The following is an 18,983-nucleotide window of genomic DNA, read 5'->3' as shown; positions in this document are numbered from 1 at the left end:
ATAATTAAGCATTTCACTTTAAAAACTATTTACTATTGTCACGATTATAATGGAAGGAATTAGGCTTAGCAATAGATGAATGAATAGGAGGGGGAAAGATTAACCCTTGGTTTATTATTTAAACATTAAAACTACGTTAAAAATTATTTAATTAAGCATGTGCATACACTGAAAAATTATTATTGTCACATTTGTAAAAAGAAGAAATTATGCTTAGTAATGAATGGGAGGAGGTTGGAGGAGAGATTAAGCCTTGGTTTTATAGTTAAGCCTTAAAACTAAGCTAAAATCAATCAAGTAATTAAGCACATTCACTGATAAAATAGTAACTATTGTCATGTTTGTAATAGAAGGAATTAAGCTTAGAAATGGATGAATGAATGGAAGTGGAGATTAAGCCTTGGTTTTTATGTTAAAACTTAATAATTCTAAAATTAAGTTCAGTCGCGTGTGTGACCAATTCGAAATCAAACAAAATTAAGCCCTTTCACTATAAAAACAGGATTCTTAAAGAAAAAGGAAGGAATATTTCGCTAATGAAGTGTTACAAGCACTACTATTTTAGTAGCCGACACTCGTAGAAAATTGCGGTTTTTAAACTTCAAGCCTGCATGGCTACAAAATCCTAAGTAATGCTCATTAATAAAGACGGGCTATAAAAATTACTTCAGCTGCCCCGTAATTTAAATTAACATTAAGCCTGAGGGCTAAATTAGAAGCGTATATACAGACGCCATCGAAACATTTCCAAACCCGCAAGGCAAAAAAATTACGAATTACAAATGCGTCATAATAATTAAGTAAAAAATGTTTCAGGAGAAGATAAAAAAAGAAAAATTAAAAATTGACGGTAACTCTTTTCAAAAACCGCAAAAAATCATACGTCTCGCATTTTATATTAACTTAAACCAGCAAAGCCTATCATTTTTTAATTTGCATATTAAGAAGACACAGCTTTGATTAATGTTAATAAAAATTCGCGTGCCAAATTCCGAGGACATCGATAGAATTTAGCCCAAGGGGTTATGTTACACTATCCCTTTTATTTCTGGAGATGGAATACTAAATTATATTTAACTATCAATTTTAACTATTACATACCAGTACTTAGACAATATTTTAAAACGAAATCCCTCGATGAGTTAGTTAGGTATAGATCTATGATTTATTTCATAAAAAGATTATTTGAAATGTGAAGCTATTTATTGCGTTTGAAGAAATTTAGGTCAGAAATTCCAAGCAGTGCTGGGTGTGCCGCACCCTATGCGCGGTGGCTATAATGGCTATCTTGGGTTTAGATTGAGATAGTCGTCTTAGGTATTTTCCTGGTCGTGTTTTAATTTGTTTATGTTTATCCAAGAGAAGTTATCTCGAGACGTGTGTTTTGACGTTTGGGGAGATTATAGTAATGTGAACTTAAACTATCTGGAAAATGTGTCCCACGACTAAACGATCCACCCCGCTGCTCAAAACGTGTAACGTGAATCGATTGAAGTATATGTATATATATATATCTTCAGGAATATAGCAGGTGCTCGCCCCTATATACATATAATATAAGTGAACAACTAAGTTCACGAACAAATATTTTCCTTTGAAAGTTATCCCCCAAGATAGCTCGGAGGCACTAGACTAGTTGCTATTACGTATTTCGCCCTTGTAACTATAAGCACCCCTGTCGTGATAGCGTAGGTTTAACGAAAGTTTAATGGTTTACAGTGGTAGTAAACGAGATGGTTGAAGTCTGTTATTAATCTGGGACATTCCCTTAACTCCTATGGAACGCTCTAAAAATATCACGTTTTCAATATATTTACAGATCTCTAAATCAGCTCGTGTACATTCTGATTTCCATCTGTAATTAAGGATCGTTAGTCCTCTGTCGCATTTTATGATGTAATGGAAGATAGTGTACAGGCAAGTGTTGCCTGTCATTTATGAGTGCAGCTCAACAGACTGAAAAGCTTTCAGTTCTGTTTGATTCAGGAGATGCTATTAAAAACTACTGGCAGCCCTGAAGCACAGTTAAAGTTACGAAACGGAGCAGTTAAAGTTGAGAAATGCCCTGAAACGGGGCAGTTAAAGCAAATAGCGGGCGATCTGACAGAAGGTAAATAAAATACGCCATAAGTTGACCTATCACAACTGGTGACATTACAAGTTAGTATCGAATACTTATTTCCTTAAACCATCTCTCCTACTTGAGGTCTTCAGTTGTTTGGCATTTTAGAGTCATTGTCGGGTTGGTACATTTCGTGACCTTTTGACCGAGGGGCAGAACCACGCATTTTTAGCGTGAGTAACATCAGCGTTAAAATGTATTTCTCTCGACAGGACACTTAATCTACTGTATAGTTCTTGGAGACTCAAAAATATGTATAATCCCAAGGATTTTAAGTTGCCTTTAGGGTGCAAGGAGCGAAGAAAAAAGAAAAACAATTTGGAAATCGTCCTACGCATTTACATCTTGACATGAAGGGGGAGAGAGAGAAAAAATTGATTAATTATGACTCGCGGTGGGTGCATGTAGTAAACGGTAAAATTCCAGACACGAAGCTGCTGCTATAGGCATTGAGCTCGCGGTGCTGGTAATTGTTCAACAATTATCTATTAACCACCCCTTTTTTTTTCTCTAAATGAAAATGAATATAAGAAATCTTTCCTTGAATATTAAACAAACAAATACAGAGTACTGGAGGCTTGTTTATAATACAGGGTGTTTCTAATAAGACACAGAAAAATTATAGGGCGTGTTATTTGGGTCAAAGTGAGAGGAAAGTGCATGTCAAAGAACATTCCGGAATCTACAACATTTATTTACAGAGATATGCTGGGCTCCCAAACATTGATTGGCCCCAAGGAAATAGTCAACACATGTGTAGTAGGACATCGTAGCATGCGGCCCATCTTGTTATAGACCCCATGCACTTTGACACTTTGCACTCAGTTTGACCCTTCAATTTATGGCAGATTTATCTGAAACACCCTGTATAGTGATATGTTGGAAAATAATATCTAGGGTCTGCTTATTCATGGAGAGTTTTTAATCAACTCGTACCTGAGCTGAATCCCGCTAACTTGTCCCGTTAAAACTGAGGGCATTTATTAGAAATTTCCCCTTCTTTTTTTATTATCCCATGGCATTACATTCTTGGGTGCATAGACAATAAAAGGGCGTATAAAACTGGGGAGAAATTCGATTAAAAATTATGGTTAACGCCTTGAACTAGATCCGAAGCAAAAAGCCTTGAAAAATATATAATTTAACAAGTTTTAATATTAACCATACTGTCCCGGATAATTTTACTCTCTTTAACGAAAATTTTAAAAGTCCAAGCGTGACTAACTCGATCTTCGAAATTAATTTATGATAAGGGAAAAGTGTAACGCGTCATAAAAGATAATTTTCCCAAATTGAGAATATTAAATTTCAGGTATAAATTTTAACTTAACTTTGACATAATTAAGGCGGAAGTTATTTTTAATTATCTTTCCAGGCTGGCGATAGAGAGAGACTGGACAATCATAATTAGAGGGATATATATAGATATACTTTGAAATATTGAAATTTATGAGGAAGAAAGTGTTCGACCCCTTAGTTTTAAACCTACTTTAAACACAGTAAGTGTCATTTTACTTTGAATTAATTTCTCGTTGGGGTTAAACGAAGCGTAACCTTTGCGAGCGACCTTAACTCTCTGGTCTCTTCAGGCAACCAGGCAGGCAAGAATGAAAACTAAACTTTTAATCAGTATATATAAATTTTGTAGGTGGACTTGCAAACTAGCGTTAAGCCTCGCCTCTCCCCATAGTGCATTCGCTTTCAAGTAAACTTTAGTTTGGTAAGTAGTTTGTCCAGTCGGCCAAGGAGAAAATGAAAATTTATATACCTTTTCGCGAAAGGTAATTTCTAACGTTGGAGTAGTAGAAGTAGTCCTCTAACCTAGTTGCTTTTAGTAAAATTTACTTAAAGAAAAAATACTCTAAAGACCTTATCAACCCGCGTGTAACCCTACCTTGAAAAGAGTGCATATTTATATTAAGTCGAAGGTAGGGATGACCTAGCGAGGAGTTGACGTGAAAATGGTCTATATCAAGCCGCGGGAAAGAACTGTATTAAACTATGGTGAAGTTTACCTTACAGTCGAAACTATGGTGGAGTAATACGCAATGTAAATTACGATAAATGATAAAATAGTGCAAGGCAAACTCCGTTATTGTATAAAATGGATAACTCATCTTCGTCAGAAACAGACGAGGAGGGGATTCCTTACTAGTGGTCCTATCAATAAAACTAGGGCCAGGGTCTTCCATAGCCTTATCAATATTATAAGGGGCTTATAACACACGGTCTCCCCCCCCCCATATACTATTTATTATGTCTCAACAACTCAATGCCCGACGCGTCTCTAAATGACCGTATAATATTAACACCCACAAAACCCCAAGGAGAAGAGGACCAATGTCCAGGGAAATAGCGCGCTTCAGGGACAACCCCCACTCCCGTAAATCCAGAAACATCCATAGGTGGTAAAATCCCAACTTTCCAAGTTATTATAAGTACGTCAAGGAAGGTTTCGTTCACATTTGGATGAATATTAAAAAATATATTGACTTACGATAACCAATAACAACGTGAAACAATAATGAAGAAACCACCAAATGACTTACCTAGAAATAAAAAGAACAATAGTTATGATTAGAACATTTAATTTAAAGAAATTATTATATTTGTAGGCTTAATTTTATTTATAAATACGATTAAGACACTATTTTTCTATACAAGCTAAGCCTATTTTGACTTTCCCCCATTCAAGACAAGCCCAATTGTTGTACGAACACGACTAAAGGGTCCATATACTGATATACAAAAGAAAGGGACTATATATATGAAGAAACCTACGGTTTATCCGATGAAATGAAACTATCTGACGCAAAGCCTGTCGGGGGACATAGTACTCGAGGTTAAGAAGCGGATCAAGGAGGATGGGAGGACATTTCCATCAATTTTCATTTGTCCGGCATATCCAGAGATTATGACAAGCGAGATGATAACAAGATTAATGTAAACGACATCGAATACCAAAGCTCGTAAATCTCCAAAAATCTTTCTAGACCGACCTTCCTATCCTCAAAATCTTCTCCCCTGTTTTTCAACATTCCTCAATTTTGTCATTAAGTAATAGGGAAAAACCTAAGAAGTACTACAAATACCTTAACTGTCTCCCCCCTTATAAGTTAACGCTACACCATAACAATGGCTCCAGTTAAAAAAATAAACTTAATTTAATTTTTCTCCCATTTATTTGTGAGGGTATTTTGGTAAAATAATGTCGAAATAAGCTCAAACTGACGCGAACTTATGTTCATGAAAGACGTGTTACGGATGTTACCCAAAGCTTAGACGCTAGAAAAATCTGCTAAGAATTACATTATAGAGCTAGAAAAATAAAGTCCTCAACGCGTCAACAGAGTTACTATAAACGCGTTAGCTCAAGGCTAAGCCGAGTTGATTTCTTTGACTGACTATTACATATAGAAGCAAAAAAACAACTAGATCCCATACTTTATCGACTCCGAAAAGAACTTAACGGAAACTAACACGAATTAAATCAAATTTCCTAGGAATATTAGAAGAGAAATTACCTATCTGTAACCTTTATCGTAAGTTCATAAGATATGTTGGCCACAAGTTTGTAACTGGTTATAAACTTGAGCTTGTCATGAAGTGACTAGGTCATAGATTCGAGGTAAAGCGACGCCTAGTGAGGCGCAGTCAAAGGCTTAGTACAAACTAAACAGGAAGATGTAAGGCCTGCAAAACTAACCGAGTGTAGGACTTCAATTCTCGCTTGTCGTTCTGCTAGAACTAGCTCGAGCTGTAAGTCTCTAGCATTACGAAGTATTGGTAGTGAGTGTCATACTTATGAAACATATACCTTATAAACTTATGCCTTTAACAATAAAGGAAAATATTCACGTTATAATGCAACAAGTTCACTAGAAGAAGAAGAAGAAGAAGAAGAAGAGGAAAAGGAAGAAGATGGAGTTGAAAGTCATTGAGAAGATTGCCTGGACGTTTCTATTTCTAACAATCATTTATACGCGAATTATACGAGTTTATACCGTCCGTATCCCAATATAGCCTTTGCTTCTTTTCTTCCACCAAAAGTGTATTAAATCGAAATGGGTTTTACTAGCTATTTTTTACCCCAGTTTTTTTTAACTTATATAAGATATCTAGGTCGTTATAAAAGTGAAATAGTTAAAAAAAAAATAACATTTTGGGATAAAATTTATCTACTGATTCTATTTTTAACAAAATCAATATCGCTCTTCTCTTTTAATACGATCTGTTCAAGGTATCCAAATGAATAAAAGGAAAGCCGCTTAACTTACTCCTTTAAAAGGGACTCTAAGAGGACGAACAGAGAAAGAAACTCATCTATATTTTCATCCACGCTAGAAATATAATAATAGACCTACGTTTCGTGCAATAGGGAGGACCCCCAGAAGAATGTGCACATCGTATAAAATAAACTCGCTACCATCAGCTAGTTTTGAAAAATAACGCGATTCTAAAGCGCGGCTGGAAGAGAAGACTACAGCGTGCATTTTATTTTATTTCTTTTTACCCGTGTTTTAATACAGACGTTTTTGTGTAGTGATTGAAGCATTCGTCCAAATCGATATATACTTGAAAAATAAAAGTTAACCACTTTCGTTTGAAGGAATTTCGAAATATTTACTTCGTCCCAAAACAAACGTTCAACAGCTGATAACCCAAGTTGAATGAAGGAATAATTTGACGAGTAAGGAAGACTCCAAGTGAAATCCCGTAGAAGTTCATCCCAAGGCGCAATTTACGGATTAAACCCTTAAGTAACTTTGTTTGCGAGTATTGCAAACCGAACTTGGGACGATGTAGGTAGGTAGGTGGAGTTGTTAACGAAGCGCGATCCGTTATCACGAGGGAAATTCAATTCGGGGGCTTTGTTTTGGTCACGTTCTGAAGCTTCGATTGATGACGTAATGGGATCGATTGCTTCCTCGCGAGCTTTCTCTCCTTAGCTTAGCTTGAGTTTGGACTCTTGTTATAGTCTTTCCCCAAAATTCTCCTCCTACCCCGTTAGGGACGATGCTTAAGAACCTACAATTTCGGCCCATCAACCAGTTACGGATAACAAAGACGGGGGGAAAGGGGGGCGGGAAGGTTGAATAAACGACGATTATCCATTGCAGGTCAGTGAAGGGCCCTGACGAGGCCATACCCTAAGATATCAATTACCATTCCAGATTGTTACAACAAATTCAACCGGAAAATTACACTGCATCATGCAACCTAAACAGAATAATTTCCTCAATGTTTTCTTTTCTATTGAAGCTTTTCACAAGTACTGGGTAAAATTGAGAACCTTGTTTCGCTTTCTTAAGACATATTAACATCCGGTACGTGGACAACAAAGACGATACAAACAAAAGAGTTGGTGGACTTGTAACTTTCAAGCACTATCTAATATCTTTGTATAAACATCTTAACCCTGTTTCTGAAGGCAACAAACACCTTGGTCTAATTAGATCTACTAATTCCATAATACTTTAAGGTTTACTTGTCCAAGAAAGTATACGCGATATAATTAACATCTGATACTTTGGTCTAATTAGGTGTAGTAATTCCATAACAATTTTAAGGTTTACTTTCCCAGGGATGTACGCGAAATAATCAACAAAATTTAATTAATCAAGATTTGACTTAAGTTAAAACTAATTTCCAGTGCAATACATTTACAAGAAATACATACAGGTACTAGGAATAATTGTGCCAAGTTAATTTCTATGCGGGTATTGTGGGACGCCCTTGAGTACTTCGTCATGTCTCATAAACCTATCGTCTTTCTAACTGTGATTTCATTGGTCAGTATATAACGCGAATTTCTAGGTTCACCGCGCATACATAATGATTAGTTCATAGCTCTTCCCATAAATCCCACCTAGATACGTTGAGAAAATGGTTGGCTTCAAAATCATTCCAATCAGCTATATGTATTCCTGAGCACTCTCTCAGTAATAAAAAATACCATTTAATTAAATTACTATGAATAGGGGTATTTATTAGTAAAGCTGGTATTGAAATCGGGAAGGGCAAAGCCATTTTAGACAAAAGCTATAGAAACTGCTTCGGAAATTCAAAGCATATATATTATTGGCTAAGCTTTCGTAACGGGGCAAGGGGGGTTAAAGGGGAAGTAACCCCCCACCAGAAAACGCGTGCACGCTTATTACACGGACTGGAGGTTTCGAATAAACGTGACTATCTTTGGCTCTCGGGGATTTTCATCCCAAAGTTCTGAGAGAGCGAGAGAGAAGGATGCTGGATGGAGAGGAGGATGTTCTAACTTTCGCTACCATACTATCTTACCTCCTTAGAACTCATCAATAACTATGAAGGGATGATTCCGAGTTCAATTGTTTAGCGATCGTAACAAGGAGTTAAGGCAATACTCTCTCACAGAATCCGCAAAGTAGTCTTAGCTCAAAGTAGAAGGGGTTTTACGAGATCAATTCCCCTTTTACACTTCAAGTTATTTTCAGTTAACGACTGAATACGTTGGAAGCGTGTGTTAAGGTATGTTTTTTAACGTCGCGTTTATCTTTCTACGCGTTCTACTTTTGCTGGTTGGACGAACAAGGGATGGAAAATATTGGGATGAGGATGGAAAAATGGGCTATAGCGGTAATCCCATAAAGAAGCGTCAAAAACAGATGGCAGCGACGAATTTTTAGGAGATTTTCTTCTCTGTATATATCGCAGTTCCGTATATAGGAGAGAGAGAGAGAGAGAGAGAGAGAGAGAGAGAGAGAGAGAGAGAGAGAGAGAGAGAGAGAGAGAGAGAGAGAGAGAGAGAGAGAGAGAGAGAGAGAGAGAGAGAGAGAGAGAGAGAGAGAGAGCGAGGAAGTATTAGACAAGCTCTTGTCCAGGACATCGCGGCTTCAAAATATTAAACGCCTTTTCCGAAAAGGGCTTAAAAGTTCTGGCGAAACTCGTCAAAACTTTTTATTCCCTGGGATTTGTTTATAATACACACAATACTGCTGCCAAAGATGAATTCCAATTCAACTCAATTTTTAAAAGCAAACATTATACAGGGTGTTTCTGATAAGTCTGCCTTATATTAAAGGGTGTGTTCTTAGGGTCAAACTGAGTGGAAAGTGTCTGCAAAGAATATGGGGTCTACAACATTTAGTTACAGATATAATGGGCTCCCAAACATTGATGGACTCCTAAAATAACACACGTGGAGTTAGACATCTAAGAACGTTATTAAACATTTATCGAGCGGAAGTGCACTATTAAATGGGAAGAAGTGTGCCTACTCTGGTAAAGTAAAGCTAATCACTCCACACGTGACTCATTATTTCCATTGTTTAGGGCCCAATCAATGTTTGGGAATCCATATATAAATGTTGTAGATCCCATGTTCTCTGTGACACTTTCCACACAGTTCATCACTCAGAACACAGGCGTCCTTTAAATTATGGCAGACTATCATAAACGCCCTGTACAATTTTCACTTCAAATTATAGAAAGGGTTGCTTCGAAATGATAAAGGAATTAAATAAAAAAACTTTCCATTTGGTCTGTATTCGCTCATCAAAATTTAAAACTATGGATAGTTTTAACTTTAACTTAAGTCCCACTGGAAACAATGATACGTTGAAATGAAACCCCTTAAGAGATTAATTAAAACTTTGAGTAGGATTTCAAATTTTAGTTTCGTTGTTTTAAAACGGAATATGCAAGAATAGAATCATAAAACAAAGGTTATCAGGGGAGTTTCGAATAATAATACAGTCTAGCCCCTATTATGGAAAACTTCAAAGGATAAGTCACCTTTAACCTTTGGCTGGCTCCTTTCATACACTACTTATCAGAGAAAACTAATCTAACCTAACCCGCACTTCAATTAGTTGGATCAATTATACCAATACCCGGATATGTAATTCTATAGGCTTTTAGAGGATATCAGAACTATACCTACGCTTTTGAATATATTGTATTATTCATGTTAGAATTGATTCAACACATACAAGACTCATGAAAAATGTATAATAAATAATTGAAAATAAAAGTAGCATTCATGTTGCGGAACATTTGTAAAATGTCTTGTATCATATCATTAGTATACTAGCTGAGAATGGGTGTAAAATGCCAATAGAGAAAAGGTATTTTCTAACAGTTTTGCTCCCTTTTCAAGACTGAGAGTGTACCTATGTTGACTCCCTTTTCTCAATGGAATGTGTACGGACATTTCTCCCCTTGCACATTGAAACATCTTTATTTCATGGGTGACAGGGTACTATACCCGCGACATCCAAGAGTAGGGGGAAAACTGATAGACCTTTTTCATGAAAAATTGAAATACCTTTTATAAGGGTAACCATATTGTACTTTATTTCACATTATGAAAGGCTTGAAATGGAAAAGCTCCCTAGATTCATTCACTCTTCCCCATAGGCCATGTCGGGATGGATAAAGATTGCGTTAGAATTGAGGAGGGTCCTAGTGTAACATTAAGGGATTATTGTACGGGGATGATGTACGGATGTCTAGGGGTTGGCGTATTACGACTTCAAACGTATGAAGTATTATTTATAATACTACTTTGAAAACGGGAACGGGAAGTCCTCTAAGAAAAGAGGGTTCAAATAAGCCTATTTTTCTATTTTTCTGTCACATCAATTTTACAAAATGATAAATCCCTTGAGCACAGGTTCCCACGGTTCAAATTTGGCGCGAGTCATGTTAGGCACAGAGTTTTAAATTTTAATTTTTCATAGCCAAGGCTTAAGGCAGTTTTTGAAATGTCAGTACAAAGGTTCCAAACGAGTTTAGCCTTTACAGTATGGTGAAACGTCAAAGGAAGGTAAAACCACGGTTCAAATTTGGCGATAGTAAAACCATTTTGGGTGCAGCGTTTTATCATTTTAGTTTTCCATTGCCAAGGCTTACGTCTGTTTTAAAAACACAAAACAAATTTAGCCTAAGATGGTATGGTAAAACGTCAAAAGGAAGGTTCAGCAGGTCAAATATGGCGGAGTCATTTTAATTTTTCATACGCCAAGGCTTAAGGCTGTTTTAAAAACGCCAATACGAAGGTGCCAAACAAAACTTAGCCAAACATGGTATAGGGGTAAAAAGTCAAACGGAGGCAAGATATTTGTTGGATGGTCGGTTGGTATTCGGAGCTGGGGAACAATTCTTTTCTATTTGCTTTGGACGTAGGGGTGAGGAAATCACGATCAGGCGGGCTAGCTCCCATCATCCCTCGTTTCCCTCAGCCTTTTTTGGGAGTTTTTTTATTCTCTTTTTGGAAAAGGAAGGAGGAAAGACGGAGGCTCAAGAGCAGAAGATGGAGAATGAGGATGCAGGACGGGGAAAAAAGACAATTGCTCGCCGCCAAAGAGTTTTCCCCCGGTTTTTCTGGTTTGTGCTCTGTGCACTCTTCAACGTTTTTAGCGGTAATTTCCGGCTCATTCTTCCGTCATTCGTGCGCCACCCAGTAAAAAAAACAACTGCTAAATAAAATAAAAACAGCCTCGGTCCAACACCAAAAACGCATTCCAACAACTTTTCGCGGAATTGTAAATCAGATGGTTGCGTACGAACTCTCTCTTTGTCGCCATTTTTAATTAAATTCCTCGTGGTAACCTTTCCGTTTTTCTCGTGCGCAGTAACCGAGAATGACTTCTTAAGAGGTGTCGAACACGTGTATAAAATCCCAGTTTAATCTCTAAATATGAAATATAAAATTACTCTCAAAAGTATCCCGCATCTTTGTTCAATGTATCCAATTTTGAAAGCTCTATAGGACGTAACGTAAGATCAAAAAGGTCGCGCGCATCTTCCAAGGGATTATGGCGATAAAGAAAAAATACAAGAATCCCAATCCTCCCACACTTTTAAAAGCTCCTATAGAATTTGGGCTTAATTTTTACGATATGCCATAATCATAATAGCCGGATTATCTTTTCAAGAAGAAGGGTTCCGGGATGAAATTTTGTCTTTTAACCAAACTCGTTAAAATTAAACTTGACAACGCGAAATTTCTATACAGCATTCGAATTTCTGCGCTGAATAAAACCAGGGAGGAGTAGAAAAGGAGTTGTGTATGGAGTGAACTAGTGTTTTATACCGCGAGCCTAGACTCGCACCGTGTCAGAGAGGCGGCTGAAGGAGATTTTATTGGTTCCTTCTTGTTACGTGGGCTATGGACTACTGCTTGTATATTGAGCTACTATTTCGCGCCATCTCTCCAACTTAAAATGTACTGTCAAACTGATTGCGCAAGCCCATTTTAACTTATAAAGACTCTCACGGAGAGGGCAGTTGGTATTATTGGAATTGATGCCGCTTGTCACGTGATACATAGTTTGCCCTTTCTCAAGTTTTTTGGAGTTAAGATCTACGGTTGTCAATCTAAAAAGCGAGTAAAATTCTACTCCATTTCTACACTTCGCTGTTAAAAACATAATGAGAAAAAGATTATTTCCCGTTCTTTTAATTAAGTTTGAAATATAGAAATCTATTTTCAATTTACTAACACCTGATGCAAAAAAATAAAAACCAGTCTTAAGTAATTAAATAGAATCAGGTCGAAATGAAAGAAACACACTTAAATATATCGTCTCAAAATGTCGTTCAACTTGATCCACCGACCTCCACAGACATGATATCCCTAAACACCGGCCGACAAAAACAAAAGAGCAGACGACACGCAAAGATAGGCACGGTTTAGGTCACAAGACATTCCTTTCTTTCATATTTTATCTTACATTGAAGTGATTTAATTATTTCACGAAAATTATAGCATTTTAACTAACTATAAACCAAATAAGGAAGGGCATTGAATGCCGTCTCAATAAATATTCATGGAGATTTGAAGGGGATTGAATAACATGTCGGATATTTAAAGCTATTATTTTTAACACATATAATTAGAGAAGAGCCTGGCATTACAATTTTTCTTTGATGATGGTGGTGGTGGTAAGTCGTAACGAAGTTGAAAGAAAGTGGGGTGGTTTCCATCCGAGCGCACCTTCCAGGTAGGTAACCATTTCCCCTTACATATCCCTTCATTAATTGCGTATGGGGTAGTTCAAAATGATGACATATTATTAAACTTGTTTCTTAAAAATCCGGTTTTTTTTTTCTTTTTGCCATTGAATGCCAAGAAGATCTAATGACCGATACCAAACGTTTCGTCAAAAAACAGAATAGACCTTTAAGCAATGTACAGTGTGTTTTCTGATAAGTCTGCCATAAATTAAGGTAGAACTGAGTGCAAAGTGTCCAAGGACATGGGACCTACAACGTTTACTTATGGGTACTCTAGTGAATTAAAATTATTTTAAGTGTCAAGACCTAATAGGATCAAGTACAAGAGTTACGAGTTATGGTACAAAGTTACCGTATCGTTATTTTGAAATATTCACAATACTTTTTGGGGTATTTAATTTAAAGGACATAGGTTATTCCATACTTCCGTAACTAAATCGTGTTTTAAACCCAATGTTATTTGAAGAACACTTTCAACTCAGTTTGACCCTAAGAACATACCCTTTAATTTATGGCAGACTTATATAAGAAACACAATATATATTTATTACAAATCTTAATTAAATTTTTATCTTTCTATGAATGGCATGAGACAATATTTCGAAAGGAAGTCATTATAAAAAAATATCCCATTAAAAGTTAACATTAGAAATGTTTAGTGGAACTCAAATTCCATCAGCAAAGGTTTTTACCACAAAAAACTATGGCGATCAGCGCAGAAACTTTAGGTTAGGTTAAGACGAGCCTTAAGGCTTCGCTTAAAGCAATATTATCATTTTGTATACCTCCGCGTTAGCTGCAAAAGCAGTTACCAGTTTTCTAGCGCAGAAGAAAACAACTAAGGTGGCTATTTTTTTCGTATACATCGATTGGCGAATGCAGCATCGGAAATCCGTAAATAGAGAAAACAATCGTACGCCAAGGAATCCCCGAAGGCGGAATAAAAAGAAGCCAAAGGCTTAAAGTCCAGAAACAATACTAGGTAATTCGTAGCGGTAGAATTAGTTGGTTGATAGGGTTCTGGCTATACCACCCACATTCAGTTTGGTAGGAGTAGTTCCTAAAAATCAGCTCCGATTCTTTCTGGACCATTATCGAGTAGCTCGCTAACTCCTTGGATAAACTTCTATGGCGAAAACAAGTATATCGACCTTCTTTCTAAAAACCGCCAGCTAGCATTTAAGAACCATTCCAGAGGTTACCTAAGGTGATACGAGGGTCACTAAGCCTTTGATAGTACCATAAACACAACTCATACAGTGTGTTCCAAAACGCGTACAGTAGAGGACCGAAGTACAGTGGGCCACCCCATTTTGAGACGAAAATGTTCTTCGACATGCCCATAAGGGACACCGTTTACAAGTTACAATTGGTGTTTTATGGGTGACCCCTTAAATTTATTAAAAAACTGATGGACAAAACAACGATTTCTAATTTAATTAAGGGGTCAACCCTAAAAAATCCCAATCATAATTCTTGCAACAGGTGCAACAAGAGCATTTTCGAATTTCGACTAAGGTCAAGTCCGTCCTCACATTTTGGAAGTAACTCCCTGTATGGCCAGAGTGCAATAAGCAGTGTTAATACCTAATCCTAGTGTATATTTTTATAAATCAGAGCTAATTTAGTACTAAGAAAAGTAAACTTTCATTACTAATTCGTTTAATTCTCATAGGAGAGAAACATCTTATGGCAAGCTTACTAAAATTTTAATACAGACTTTAAAACTAAAGCTAGCTATACCCAGTTTTAAATTAGAAACTGAATTTTTAAAATTATTTACCCAATTAAAAATTTATACAACTGCAGCGAAATTGGATCTAGGGTTTCTTCGTCCGTCTTTTTATTCTCCTATGAAACTAATTTTTAATTTAATCAAAGAAGTTTAAAAATTCAGATACGTTTATAATTAGAAAAGTTCATTGTTTGCGAGAATGTTCAAGAATGCGTGATTGGATCTTGAAGAAAAAATACTAAAAGTATAGTCTTATGAAAACAAGCTCGAAAACATTATTACATGTTCTTCAAAATTACATCTTCGTATATAGAAACATTTCAAACTTGTATAAGATTGTATGAGAGGCAAGGGAATAAATATACAGAGTGGTTCAGATAAGAAAGCTCCAAAGATTTACAACATGAAGCACGTGCAGAAACTTTAGAGCCAAAGTTCCTCGTGGTCATTATGATTATCATACGTTTATAAGGTATGTTCCATAAGTATGACACTACCTATACTTCGTAATACTAGAGACTTTACTGAGAGCTAGTTCGAGAACGACAAGTAAGAATTGACTACACTCGGTTAATATTGAAGTCCATCTTTCTATTTAGTCCGTACCAAGAAGGGATATCTAGTTTACTAGGGAGAAGGTTTACGATGCCTAAGAATTCGCGCACCATAGTCCAAGTCCCCCTTTCAAAATACAAGGGGGGACGTAAAAGGAGGCCGGGCTATTTCGCCTCTCTTCAGTCGGAAAATGCGTAATTTTCGTCATTCGCGTCGCGCTGACGTCAGTTTTCAAGAACCAATGAGATGCTGGTTGTAATTTAGAGGCGGGGATTAACTCCGGACCTACGTTTGGACTGGAGATAAAGCTAGAAATGTGACTAATTTATACCTTCTCCCTAGTAAACTAGATATCACTTCTTGTCCGTAGTAAGACTTCAACAGCGCCTCACCAGGCGTCGCTTTACGAGAATCTATGACTTACGTCACTTTATGACAAGCTCCAGTTTGTAACCAGTGACAAACTTATGGAAGGAACATATCTTATAAACTTCTGGATTACGAATCTCCGTGGAACTGCTTTTCCGACCCACTCTGTACATGGAATAAACCACAAAGCGAGTGAGAGAGAAAGAGAGAGTGAGTTGGAGGACAGCTAGGTCGCTGGGATCGGAATTCGAGAACATCCCTCAATGTCGAAAAACAGGGAACGCTTTTATATCAAATGAAATTTCGGAAGTTCTACCACCAAAAACACTGAGGACTCGCCCGCCGCACTAAGGAAACAAGTATATACTACTCCCGCCAAAAACCCCTACAGGGTATTCCCGCCTTCCGAAATACTTTTCCAAAACGCTACAGCGATAAATGTCAGTTGGAATTCGATATCGCGAATACAACTTTTTAAAAGAATGTACTGTAAGTAACATAGTCCTAAATTCATACCACAGCTGCTGCTCTAACCTACGTACCAAGGGGTAAGTCACTGTTTTAAAAATAAAAGTTCTGATTCTGACCACCCTATCAATGCACGACTTTAGTTATACTGTTCTTACAAAGACCTGGTTGAAGGCAATAAGGTTCAAGTCTTCATGGGTTTTTTTGGGCGCCAGAAGACATTTTACATATTTTTGGTTGGGCTGCCTTAGTGAAAGGTCTTTTTTACTTTTTGGCTATGGGGAGGGGGGGGGAAGAATAATAATCTGTCAAAAATATGCAAATTACGTAGCTGTGATTAATAACCCTGAAATGTCAACCTTTTTCAAAAGCCAGAATAGAAAAAGCAGAGAGCGATGATGTACAATGTATCAGAGACCATTAAACCTCAACCGAATTGATTCTAACCTCAATCGTTAAGCCTTGGCTATAAGAATCACGTGACCTTAATCCATCAATTGTTAATATAAATTCGCGCGCAATTTCAAAACTAAGAAACAAAGGCTTAAAAAAATGGTTAAATATTCACAAAGGACGTAACCACGTAACATTACATACTTTCAATGCGCCTGCGAAATTTATTTCAAAAATGAAAACTAGGCTTAAGAAAAATATTCAAAATTCATATTAGCCAAAATGGGCTTTTCTACTACTCCTAAAATAAACTTTTAAAATATATTTCATATCTAGTTAAGAGAGGCTCTCTTTTTCATCATGGAAAAAAGTGCCTCGTTGGGAAAAGTGATAATAATAGAGGTAACCGGTGTAAAAGACAGTATTTTATACACGTAACCTCGTCAATGTCACGCTATATTCGGCGCGGCCAGAACCACAATCTTCCTTCTTCCCTCAAGACTAAAGTAGGTTCTTAAGCAAAAAACTGACCACAGAATGCGAGAGAGAGTATAAAAAACCCTAATTATAGATAGAAAGTTGTATACCCGGCGAGGGAGTGATAAAAAAGGTAACATATAGGATCCTGTTTCAACACTACACTGGAGCATTTACATCAAAAAGAAAACCAAGCAAAGTTTAGACACGACTAAAGAGATATAAATATAAAAACTTTTATTCTCATGGTTTCATTTGTTTCAAGGGATTCCCGTTATTTTACCCATTACTTGACGAAGAACAGCTCTAGCTACACAATGAAAAATAGAAAACCATTACGTAAGAACATCTTAAGTTCATAAGATATGTTCCTACCATAAGTATTACACTTATACTTCGTAATGCTGGAGATTAAGCAAGTAGTCCACTAAGCCTTGTGAAACCGTATCGTTAACGTAACGTCACATATCCAAATACGAACAGAACGCCATCTGATAACGTTTCTTAACCTATGCTTTCGGACTTAGGTAATGGGCGCCCTCTTTCGGATGATTTACGAACTTAAAACGGTAACGATACGGTTTCGCAAGGCTAAGTGGACTACTTGCTTTATTACAGCTCGAGCTAGTTCGAGAACTACGACAAGCGAGAATTGAAGTACTACACTCGGTCAGTTTTGCAGTCCATCTTTCTATTTAGTCTGTACTAAGACTTTGACTGCACCTCATCAGCCGTCTTCGCTTTACGAGAATCTATGACCTACCTCAATCACTTCATGCCAAGCTCTCAGTAACCAGTGACAAACTTATGGATGAACATATCTTATGAACTTATGGTAAGAATGGTTTATGTAATATTGTGTATAAAGAAAATAAAAATACGCGGGAAAATACATTATATAGGCCGTTTAAAAGTTTATAGTAGTCTAGCCCGCAGTCTAAACTAAACTATACCGGTACAGAAATAAACTGCCGTTCTAAACGAAACATTAAACGCGTATAAACGAGCGTGAGATGGGTATTAGACGACCATGTTTATGGTACAATACGTTCAAAAACCAAAAACCAGGCTGAAGTAACGTTACGACTGCATTCTAAGTTCAATATAAGACCCAACATCCTTCATATTCCTAATATCACATTCATCAATTTGAAAAAAAAAAAATTGTTATGACGTGTTTGATGATGTAGTCTAAACACGTCGATATTATCCATAAAGAAGTAATGAAATACAAATAATGTTTCAGTTTCACACAGAACGCGTCATAAATTGAACCGTTTGAACTTAAAACCAAACACCGTTCGAAACGAAGCCCCTCAAAAGTAAAAATAAAAAACTAATTAGGCCGAAATGAGAAAGAGATGAGTTAACCATGGTTTGCAAATGAGAAGAAAGATGTGTACCACCCTTTTAAAAGACTACTAATCGATTTGCTAGCTCAAAGAGAGAGGGAGGGAGCGAGAAGCCATTAAGGGATGGCCTCAATGGGCTTCCATGCACCATTTCGATGACCAAATCGAGCGAAATTGCATCCCAGATCTTTGAAGATATGCGCAGAAACATCATTGGGGTAGGCAAAAGGTTAACCTGATAATTCCTTCGAAATGGTCTTGCGTTTTAACAGATATCTCTTTGAACTTATATGCGGTAAAAAAACAAATTTACCCAGGGCTGTTATGAGATCGCAACTCGAGTTGGAGCAATAAATGGATTTGTGTTAACTCAATCGGGACTTTAATGTTCAAATGAATGTCACAAGCGCGTCGCGTCGTTCGCCAGATCATTCCTTTTGATGTCGGGTTCTAGCTTCCACGCTCTTTCTCTCTCTCTCTGATCCTAGATGTTCTTTCCCAATAAAAACACTCTTTT

The 18,983-nt window shown here is 36.9% G+C and overlaps 1 protein-coding gene and 2 long non-coding RNA genes across 9 annotated transcripts in view; 1 reads left to right on the top strand and 2 right to left on the bottom strand.

Moving 5' to 3' along the window:
* LOC149610206 (latrophilin Cirl-like) overlaps positions 1-18,983 on the bottom strand; it is a 331,713-nt gene that overhangs the window by 87,208 nt on the left and 225,522 nt on the right. The gene's annotated exons all lie outside the window — the stretch shown is intronic.
* The window catches only part of LOC149610212 (uncharacterized), a 40,082-nt gene continuing 22,732 nt past the window's right edge, over positions 1,634-18,983 (bottom strand). Inside the window, exon 4 of the long non-coding RNA XR_016376708.1 lies at positions 1,634-4,671. This is a non-coding gene — a long non-coding RNA (uncharacterized LOC149610212). The remainder of the gene's footprint in view (positions 4,672-18,983) is intronic.
* Positions 3,499-4,873, top strand: LOC149610213 (uncharacterized). Its single transcript, XR_016376710.1, has 3 exons — positions 3,499-3,621; positions 3,771-3,842; positions 4,818-4,873. It is a non-coding gene; the product is annotated as an uncharacterized LOC149610213 (long non-coding RNA).

This window comes from Phalangium opilio, unplaced genomic scaffold (assembly GCF_054372755.1).
Source record: "Phalangium opilio isolate 3A_F unplaced genomic scaffold, DU_Popi_V2 ptg000329l_1, whole genome shotgun sequence".
Classification (NCBI taxonomy): domain Eukaryota; kingdom Metazoa; phylum Arthropoda; class Arachnida; order Opiliones; family Phalangiidae; genus Phalangium; species Phalangium opilio.
Note: the sequence above shows the minus strand (reverse complement) of the source record. Positions and strands in the feature narration are given on the sequence as shown.